The sequence below is a fragment of the Eptatretus burgeri genome, chromosome 1, assembly GCF_056783735.1.
Source record: "Eptatretus burgeri isolate ZD-2024b chromosome 1, Ebu_testis_v1, whole genome shotgun sequence".
Classification (NCBI taxonomy): domain Eukaryota; kingdom Metazoa; phylum Chordata; class Myxini; order Myxiniformes; family Myxinidae; genus Eptatretus; species Eptatretus burgeri.
Window position 1 is genome coordinate 135793615 of NC_140961.1, and position 10500 is coordinate 135804114.

Sequence of the window (10500 nt, forward strand, 5' to 3'; positions counted from 1 at the left end):
CGCTTAACGACGTTCCGGGCAACGACGGATCGCATATACGACGGATCTGCCAGCGATGAAAAAAAAAAAATGTAAATGAAAATTTCCTATCGCTGAGTGATGTTGTCTCATATAAAAATAGCACATACAATTATGTACACTGTACAGTAGATAATACTTCATAATGATAAACGACAGTGTGGCCCTGTTATAATGCGATCGTTGAGGTCCATAAAATGTCATCGCGAAAAAAGCAGGGTCGTGCTAAATCGGGATTCAAGGAAATCGTCTTTCAAACTGAACCAATGTTTCCACGTTTACCTTCCAGCAAGTAAATTACCTTTGAATTGAAGAATTCCGCGAATAAATCGTAGTTCTTTGTCGACATTAAAACACATTTATTTTTAGTGAAGCTTTTCATGTTGTTAAAACAATCGCACTGTTCTGAAAATATATATCACAATTGACAGGAGCTCGTTTCTTCATTTGTAAATTATAACATCGATGGTGATGATTACGTATTTATAAAATCCAAACGCTAATTATTCACCTTTCTATAATCGATGCGAGAGGAGATTGTAAGCTGCTGCTAATAACACCGATGGCCCTCATGAACAGCACAAAGGTAAATCTAATGTGTCTTTCGTCTCTCTTGGATGTGTGTTACAATTGCCCACAGGATTCAGTACAGTAACACGCTGTACAGGTTTGTATCCAAGGAGCAATAGGCTACACCATATAGCCTAGGTGTCTCGGTTTGTGTAAGTACGATGTTCGAAAACGAAAAAAAAAATGATGTTCGCACAACGACGCGTTTCTCAGAACATAACCCCGTCGTTAAATGGCACATGACTATGTGTGTGTGTGCGCATATATATATATATATATATATATATATATATATATATATATATATATATATATATATATATATATATATATATATATATATATATATATATATATAAAACCGGGCGTAGTGGCGTGCGCCTGTAATCCGGCTACTCGGAGGCTTGGTTTGGAGGATCGCTTGAGGACGGGAGCCCTGCGCTGGGCCACGCTATGAGAGGGTGTAGGGCAGCCCGGAATCATGGCGAAACCCAATCCTTATCCCTGTGTCGTAAGAGGTGACCAGGGTTGCGTCAGGAAGGGCATCCGGCATAAAACCTGTGCCAAATCAGTATGCGGATCATAACGGATGATCCGCTGTGGTAACCCCTAATGGGAGCAGCCGAAAGAAGAATATACTGATATGTATATGTATATATATATATATATATATATATATATATATATATATATATATATATATATATATATATATATATATATATATATATATATATATATATATATATATATATATATTACACACGAGGTATTGAACTTTCGCCTATGTTGACTTGTTGGTCGATGTTGACTTCAAAAATAATTGGTGGTTGAATTCAATGACCTGAAATATAGATAATCTTCAAATTTCAAGTCAATCGGATGAAAATCCACAACTTTAGCAATATGGCCTCTGTTGACCTTTTGGCCGATGCTGATCTTTATCTTTTTAACCTCAAAATTGATAGACTTCATGCTTTTGACTAACTCTACTATTTCATGAAGTTTCATGAAGATCGGTTTAAAATTGTGACCTGTCGGCGATTGACATACAGACAGAAAGAACAACGGAACAGAACAACCAATGTAACGAACCCAAATGCAATACTCTCTCCTCTGGTGAAGGTAATTACAGAATCACACTTTGCCAACATTGGATCAATGGACTGCATTAAAGCCATTAATAATGTTCCAGCATCTAGGCATAGCTGTGAAGACTTTCCAACACTGATATTGTTGCTCTGTAATGTTTGGCGAGGTGATATTGATTGATTAACAATCTTTGGGTTTTGCGATATTGACATTGAGCAGGAGGAAAACATTAAATATTTCGTAAACTCCTTCAGCAAGATTTGAGTATTTCCTGAAACGCAAATCAAAGTATAAAAGCATTTTATTGCATTTATTGAGACAATCAGTGAAATAATAATTAATCAGTTGAGCATCATTTTACTGTAATTCGTTTAAGATGATTGATATTTCTCTTCTTTCACAGGAATAAAACTCCTAGATGATATAAACTGTACCTTGAAACTCCTGAAGATTTTTGTTGCAGTGATGATGATCTCCACTTTTATCATCCTTTTTCTGCCTCATCGAAAAGAGTTTCCTACATCAAAAGAGCTGCTGGCAACATGGAAAGAGCTTCCTGCACAAGCAAATAAAAAAAGCTAAGATCATTGCCAATATCCTCTTATATGTATTTATAAAGGAACATTTGAATAAGCAAAAGGCACCACTTGTGTTCACTGGTGCATTGCACACTTTGGGCCATTTAGTGTACCATTGATTCAATGATCACGAACGAGGCTGTACTTTTACCCATATTTAGCAATTTTTTGTGTTACTGATGAGATAACTTTTATTTGTTTTTATACCCATTTAACTTTTTGTGTTGAACATTTGAGGAATGATTGACTGTTGGTAGTGATGGTGGAGGACCATACTCTTGACAGATCACTCAGGTGCACACAAGTTGTAAACATTTCTGTGGTTATGAACCAATCCTGGATGGGACACCACTGCTCTCGTGACCTGTCCAGGATTGGTTCATAGACAGGTCACAAATATGGGACTTCAAAATTGATGTATGAATGCTAATGAGGCCTTTCACGCATGCGTTGTGTGCGCGTTTTCAGTTACTTGCTTCTGCTAGCTGGAGCACTTTTAACATGCCGTTGCTAGGGCAAAATCAGTGAATCAGGTAGTCTCTTAAACATAATTTTCAGCCTTTAAATGAGAGCGGCAATTTCAGGGTGGTTAACCATAATTGTTGTGTTCCTGAATGCAAATCGGACTCACGGAAATATGGGAAGTACGAGTAATATCAGTGGATGTGAGGTGTCGAGTTAGTACATCATGAAGATGTCTTTTGTCGAAGAGTTAGGAGCCATGACTTTGTTGGTAATGATTGCAGACGTCCATTTAATGGATTAAGCCTGCCACGGTCAAAAGAGGCACGACCGCAAGGTTCAAAGTTCATTCACTGGCAGCGATAGTTGGAGGTTTGCATCGAATGTGCCCATCCACAGTTCAGGCTTTGCATCGGCTCACATTGTCAGTGTCGGCAGCTTTTCGATTTCAGCCCTGTCAGCGAGCTGAGAAAATTCTCCAATTCTGGCGTCGTGCACAGGCACACCCCTTTTCCAAGTATTTCTCGCTTCTTTTAGAAGTTTTGTAAGACATTTTTGACCTTGAGACCTCAAAAAGAATTGGTGGTTAAATTCAATTACATGATATGCAAATCCTCTTCAAATTTCAAGTCAATCACATGAAATTTGAGAAATTTAGAAATTTGATAAAGTTGTTGACCTTTGTTCTACATTGACCTCTTGAGCTCAAAAGCAATGGACTTCTTGCTTTTGACGAACTCTACCAGTTGGTGAAGTTTTTTTTAAAGATCGGTTTAAAATTGTGACCTGCAGGCGGTTGACAGGCAAACAAACAGGATGCATGTCATACTTCGCATGACACTTGCAAAATTCACCATGCCAGTAATCCACCAAGCCAAATTCCACCAAGCGTGTTTGTGTGTGTGTGTGTGTTTGTGTGATTCATTGCTGACACTCGCTTGGATCAACAAGAAATCGCACTAATCGTACTAACCGCAGAGCGGCTGGTGATAGTTTTGAGTGGCTTTAGATCCGGTGGAGGGTGAGTGGCATTGCTATTTCCTTTGGCAATGATGCTGCATCAACTAACCCCTTAGTTCCCAGCATAATTACTTTGGACAATGCACCCAATGTCCCAAATGCAATCAAAATAAAGACCAATTACTGCACCATAGTCCCAAGAAAGAAGCCAGACATAACAACACGTGCCCACACACTACGATGCCCATGACCTCTGGGTCTCCAAGCTGGTCAATCTGAGGAAGCATTCCATCCAGTATCGGTTACGCAACTCTCCCAACCACCACTCTTGTGTTAAATTTTCTGCGCATTAGGTAGTGGTGTTTTCAACCAATTGGTCATGCCCTGCTTGCCACGGGATCATACCGACCTCCCCCCCCCCTACCCGGCCACACCTGCCCAACCCACGGACATTTCCACCGACTTGTCGAGGTGTCGTGACAATTTCAGCATACGCCGAAAAGGACTTAAAGGTGTTCGTATCCCTGTTGCCGATACCCTCAGCAAACTCTTCCGTGACATTCTTAAGGATCAAGCCCTGTTGGCCTGGCATCGCCTCATGTTTTGTTTTTTGACCTGAGGCTGGCAGATAGAGGCACCGGACTCTCCCAATGTTTTGCTGCCATCCAAAGTCAAGCGTCAGGTGGTCATTTTTATACGCCCGATATATATATATATATACATATATATATATATATATATATATATATATATATATATATATATATATATATATATATATATATATATATATATATATATATATATATATATATATTGTTGTGGTTACCAAATTCGCAAACCACCATTCAGGTCCCTTAGGTGAGGTATCTCGGTAAGTACATGTGTAGTTAGGCCCAAACCCGTTGTCTAGTGGGAATACATGTCATTTATGCGTGCTGCGACTCTTCAGGATAGCCGTTTTTCTTTTGCTATCTTTATTTTGGACCAACCGCCATTGTTACCACCACCAGTCACAACATCAACCACCAACCACAACGCCGCTTCACCACAACCACCACGACCTTCACGTCACACCTCGCAACCGTCGCATCGCCACCGTTCTTGCGCCACTTGTGGGTACCGGTGTTGGACTCGTGCAGGGCGCGCGCCGAACAGCGTGTACAAAATCACGGATTTTGTGCTTCAAAAACGGATCAAAAACGACACACGCCCACTTTTTGCCGTCCAATCGGTGAGCGAGGGGCGAATTGGCCCCGCCCCCAGGGCGTTGGAGGGCGATCGATATATGCAAATTTATGGATCAAAAAGCATTCACGCCCACTTTTTCTCGGGCCAATGGGGAGCGAGGTGAAAGGTCGAAGGGAGGGGGTCAAAGATGAGAGGGCGAAGCCACGGGGCTGATATAAGCGACCGTGTTCGTCAGTCCAGTGAGTAGAGTAGGAGAGAAAGAGAAGAGAACAGAGAGTTAAGACTTCGCGGGCGGTGGAGTTGGCAAGAAGGAGCTGGTCGTCGTGTGCGTTGGAGTCGGAGCGGAGGGGACGGAGCTGTGGAGAGGCGGCGAGGACAGACGAGGGGGTGCTCGCGTCGTGCAGGGAGCTGCACCCCAGGGAGGCCGACAGCGCGACCTGGCCGAGGTGGAGACGCTCGTCGCGGGACTCGAGGCAGAATAGGAATCCTCTATACCCCGAGCATCAGCAATCCCCTCCTGTTTCCCCCCGCGCTGAGATAGTGCGACCAAGGGGGCCCCTTTCCCACCCCCTACCAGACACTGCCCGCGAGGCCCGCGGAGTTGAGGCACCATCGCCGCTCCGCGTCTCATCACCAGACGGGTAGGCCCGACCCGGTCTCGGCCTCAGGCCCGCCTCATCTTTGAGGGTGTTCTTTTCCTTGGTTTTGGATATGTGTTGTCGGCGCCGTCTGTGAAGTAAAATTGTATAAGTGTTGCCGTGTGCTCGCGTAATCGGTAGTAGATCTGCATTGTCTCATTTGCTTTTTGTGTGTAAATTGCATTGTGTTTTTCTTTTCTGTGTGCTTTTGGTGGAATTGAATATGTGTGCTTTCCGTTCATTGCGAATAAATGTGCTTTGTGTTGAACTGTTTCCCGCTTCGCTTCGTCATTTCCTTCATTGAATCCTCATCTTGCTTCACGTAAAGGGTTGGTAGTGGGCTGAATACGCCCGATAATTAATCGAACCGTCGAGGTCGACGATAACACCGCTCGGTTATCTCGATAGTACGGAACGGGTCGCTTAAGTGGCCCGTGTCCGAAGTCGACCTGCGGCGAGGTGCAATCGCCCGGTCTACCCTCCGCGTGGGTACTTAGGTAGGTCGAATTTGGCGAGCAACCCTATCCCACGCGGGGGCTGATTGGCTCGATCGCGGTGAGACCGAAAGGTCCACCCGTGACTGGTTCCCGGCGTTAGTCCGAGAGGGTCACGACTGGATTGTCCGTCCAGTGGGCGACGTGCCGCGATTCGAGTTACGTGGCCGTCAGCACGCCGACGGGCGCGAATCCGCAACACTGGTGTCAGGTCGTGCGATACAAATGCATCGCCCTCCTCGCGGCACTGGTATCGGAGAACAGGAAAACGGGCTCTCCTGTCTCTGGCTAAATTCACGGGAATCGGTCCAGGGGTGAGAGAAGCGACCCCCGATTCCCTCCAAATTACGAGCGAGCTAAATTAACCCTTCACGAGAAGCAAGATGGCGTCTCAAGGCGAGCGGGTGCCGGGTGGATTAGGTATGTGTAATAGTAATGTAGAATCCATGGCTCAGGACGAGATCACCGTGCAAGAGAAACCCGTACCAGAAGGTTGGGAAAGGCATCGATGCCGTTCATCTGGTCGGTTTTTTTATTATAACTCCACCACTAAATGTAGTCAGTGGGAGTGGCCAGGGCAGGTGACAATACAGCACGTTATGGAACTTGTGCAGAGCATAATTGACGGAATGAAAGAAGGGAATAACGAAATGAAGAGAAATACGCAACAAATGGAAAATAAAAAAATGGATGGAAACGCACTCGAAGCGAAAAACCAATTAAAAGAAAGCCAGGAGGAGACAGAGGAGGGATTGAAGGTCGAAACGGTGGAGTGTGAGAAAAGACTTCAAGACATGACGAAGAGAGTTGATAAGCTGGGACTGGAGGGAAAAACGGAGACAGAGGAACTGGGAAGACGGGTAGAAAACCACAAGCGCAAGCCGGAAGAACAGTTAGAAGCCAAAGCAAAGTCTGAGTGTGCGGAGATGAGAAAGGAATTGGAAAAGAAAGTTTCTGAGTTACAGAAACACCAAAACAAAGAGAGGGAACTACAAAACGAACTGAGAGTGTTAAAAGAGGAAAGGAAGAGAACGGAAAATGAAACTTTAAGAAACCACACTGTACAGATCGAACAGCAGGAAGCGAAGGCCAGACTAAAGAATGAGGAACAAGAAAGAGTAATGAGGGAAGAACGAATGAGACAGGAGAAAGAAATCAGTCAGTTGAAAGAAATGACGAGATTGCAGAAGGAGGAACAAGAAAGACAGTGGAATAGAAAACTGAAAGAGTATGAATTTGAAACTGAACGACAAAAGGAAAAAATAGGTTTGAATACGAGGAGAAAGTAAAGGAGCAAGGAATGAAGCAGGAAGGAGAAATCAGGAGATTGAAGGACACAACGAGATTGGAGAGGGAAGAACGAGAGGAACAATGGAATAGAAAACAAAAAGAACATGAATCTGAGGTTGACCAATTGAAAGAAAAGCTGAGGCTGGAGTACGAGATAGACAAAGAACAGTGAATGAAACACAAACAGGAGATTAACCAAATGAAGAAAACCATGAAACTGGAGAAGGAAGGACAGGAGAGGAAACGAGGAAGAGTAATGAGGCAGCAGCAAATGAAACACAAAAAGGAGATTAACCAAATGAAGCAAACCATGAAATTGGAGAAGGAAGGACAGGAGAGTAAACGAGGAAGAGTCGTGAGAGAACAGCGAATGAAACACAGGAAGGAAATGAGCCAATTGAAAGAAACGATGAGATTGGAAAACAAAGAGCAGGAGGAACAGTGGGAGAGAAAACAACAACTCTATGAGTGTGAAATTGAACAACTAAAACGGAGGGAGAACGAACAGCTAATGGGGCTCAGAGAGAAAGAACGACTCAGATGGGAAAGGAAAAGGAACCAGGAAGAGACAGAAAAAAAGGAACCAGGAGAGAAAATGTATAGAGACACGGAAGACAGACAAAATAGAGGAGAGACTGCACGATGAAGACGGGGTAAGTGACGCACACACACACACACGGAGGTAGTGGAGGATCATGGGGTTGAGCTGGCGGACCGTGCAGGGACCCGGTGCGAGCAGCGGGATAGCCTCCTCCAGGAACGAGGGGAGGGAGTATGCCCCCTTGAGGCGAGTCACGACCAGGTGAGTTCGGTCGTGCTTTGCGAGGTTGAGAGGAGGAGTGCTGTGGACGGGTGCACGGAAAGCTTGGGGGGTATAGAGGCCCCGGAGACCCTTGTGGGGACACAAATCCCCAGTGTGGTTGTCCCCCTGTGTGTGTGGTGCAAGGCGTGAGTGCGTCCCCGTGTGTGGAAGCGACCCCGTGTGTGAGTGGTGTGGTGGCGATGGTGCCGGAGTACGTGCTTCCCAGCACGCCGTGTGTGGATGAGGCACCGTGTGTGAGTGTCGCCGTGTGTGTGAATGAGGCACCACGGGTGAGTGCCCTCGCGTGTATGAGTGAGGGACGGTGTGTGGATGAGGCACCGCGGTTGAGTGCCCCCGCGTGTATGAGTGAGGGACGGTGTGTGGATGAGGCACCGCGGATGAGTGCCCCCGCGTGTGTGAGTAGTATGGTTTGTGTGAGTAGTGAGGCACGAGTGAGTGGAAGGCCGCGAGTGCGTGGAGCCACGTGTGCGAGGGAGGTAATGGCATGCGTGAGTGAACGGCCGTATGCAAGGGAGACCGTGTGTGTGAGAGAGCGGTATGTAAGGGAGATGTCTGTTGGCATGCGGGAGCACGCAGCCGCGTCTCCCGGTGTGAATGTGATGGAGTGGAGTGTGTGCGTCGTAACACGCAGGAGTGCGTGTGTGGAATGGAGACGACGACGGCGACATGCGAGTCAAGAAAGCCGAGTAGCGGCTGTAGTTGTTTCGCGGACCGTGCCGGGTTCACCCAGCAGTGAGCACGCGGTCCGTGCTGTGCAACGCACGAGACCGCCACGTGCTCGCTTGCGAGAGTGAAGTCCCGGTCCGGAAACGCCAGCGGTGGATTTGCCGATCCCGCGGACGGACAAAGTTTAGGCAGGTAAATGGATTTGGACCGGACGGGTTCTCCACGCGATCGTGTGTGTTAAGCTCCAACGGGCAAAGCACACGTGTTCGCGTGGGGAACCCCTCGAGACGTGGGGCTTGTGTTTTTTTTTATGCGCACGGTGACGCCATGGCTGCACGTGGGGTTGGAATCCGGCAGGAGGGGTATCTCTGCCGGATGGTACCGTCCAAGGAGGGACGAGGAACACGTGCAGCTGCATGACGTCACGGCCAGGTGCAAAGTGCGCGAGTTGCCGCGCTGGTGCTGCGCATGAAAAAAAAAAAAAGAGCAAGCTTCACTTTCGGGTGCACAGGATTCCTGGGCAAGGGGTGGAAGACCCCCTTGACCTGGGCACAGGATGAAAACTAGTTAGGGGGAAGGGTTAGCTTAGTTAGACAGACTTCATGGGGCAGGGGTAAGTCCTCATGGAGTCCGTGGAATGGATTAGTTAGAGGGATTGTAGCGAGATTTAGGTTGGGAAATAAAATGGGATTATTTGAGGACATGGACAGACTTGTGGATGTGTAGCGGGGACGTAGCTTAGCTACGTAGTGTTAAAAGGAACGTGCTATAGTTTAAGGGACGACGTGGGAGCACGAGTTAGTTAGGGGAGGTAGTTAGGAGGATGGCAGAGTTCAGCGGTGTGTGTGTGTTGGTGAGTTGTGAGGTGAGTACTTGTTGAGTGAGTGAGGCCAGCGGGTCTGTGTGAGTGGAGTGAATGGGGAATGCATGGTGCGATGAGTGATTGGGGGGAGGAGTGACTCCCGCCCAAGGGACCCCGGGGTCAGTATAAAGTGAGTTAGTTGGGTTAGTCAAATTGAAAAATGGAGGTCGTTTTGTTGTTGGTGGGAAAGTAGGCTCGAGACCCATTTGGAGGGGTGCAGGAGCCCTGTTGACGGGCTTGGGAGCGTGGCTGCGAAAGGTGAGTATCGCTGAGTGGGTACCCCGGGCACCAGGCTAGTCGGCCGTGGTAGGCCAAGGGCCCATGGGGGGCCGGGATAGAGTAGTAGGCACGGGTGCGCCTGCTTGGTGCGGGGGCCCGGGGCGCCATTAGCCGCGTGGGCAGTGTTGTGGGCATGGGTGACCCTCGGAAAGGGGCCCGGGAAGCCAGCCTGCCACGTGTGCGTTTCAGGGGAGGTGCCATGGGGGGCACTCCCCGGTGTTAGGGAGCTGGTAGGCTCGGAGGCAGTGTAGTGCCCGGGGGTGCCATAGCGGGAGAATCGGCAGAGGGTCGTGCCTGCCAAAGGGAGCCACGTGTCCCAGCCAGGAGACCGTGTGAGGGCACGGAGAGAAAATTGGGGGGCGAGGCCCGAAATTGTGAGGACACCAACACAGGCGACGGGAATCTGGGTTGTTAGAACCAATAGTTTAAGCGAGAGGCGCTTGTTGAAAGCCCCGGGGTAGTTTAACAGTTAAATGGTTAGGGTAGATTAGGAGATGTACCCCTCTGCACCATCCATCCCCTCGCTGTCGTTGTGGGCCGCTGGACCCACTTTGGTTATAGATCGCTGAACTCTGGG

At 47.4% G+C, this 10500-nt stretch overlaps 1 pseudogene; it reads left to right on the forward strand.

The window, feature by feature from the left end:
• Positions 1-948: 948 nt before the first annotated feature.
• On the forward strand, positions 949-1089 carry LOC147035508 (signal recognition particle RNA; annotated as a pseudogene).
• The last annotated feature ends 9411 nt before the right edge of the window (positions 1090-10500 follow it).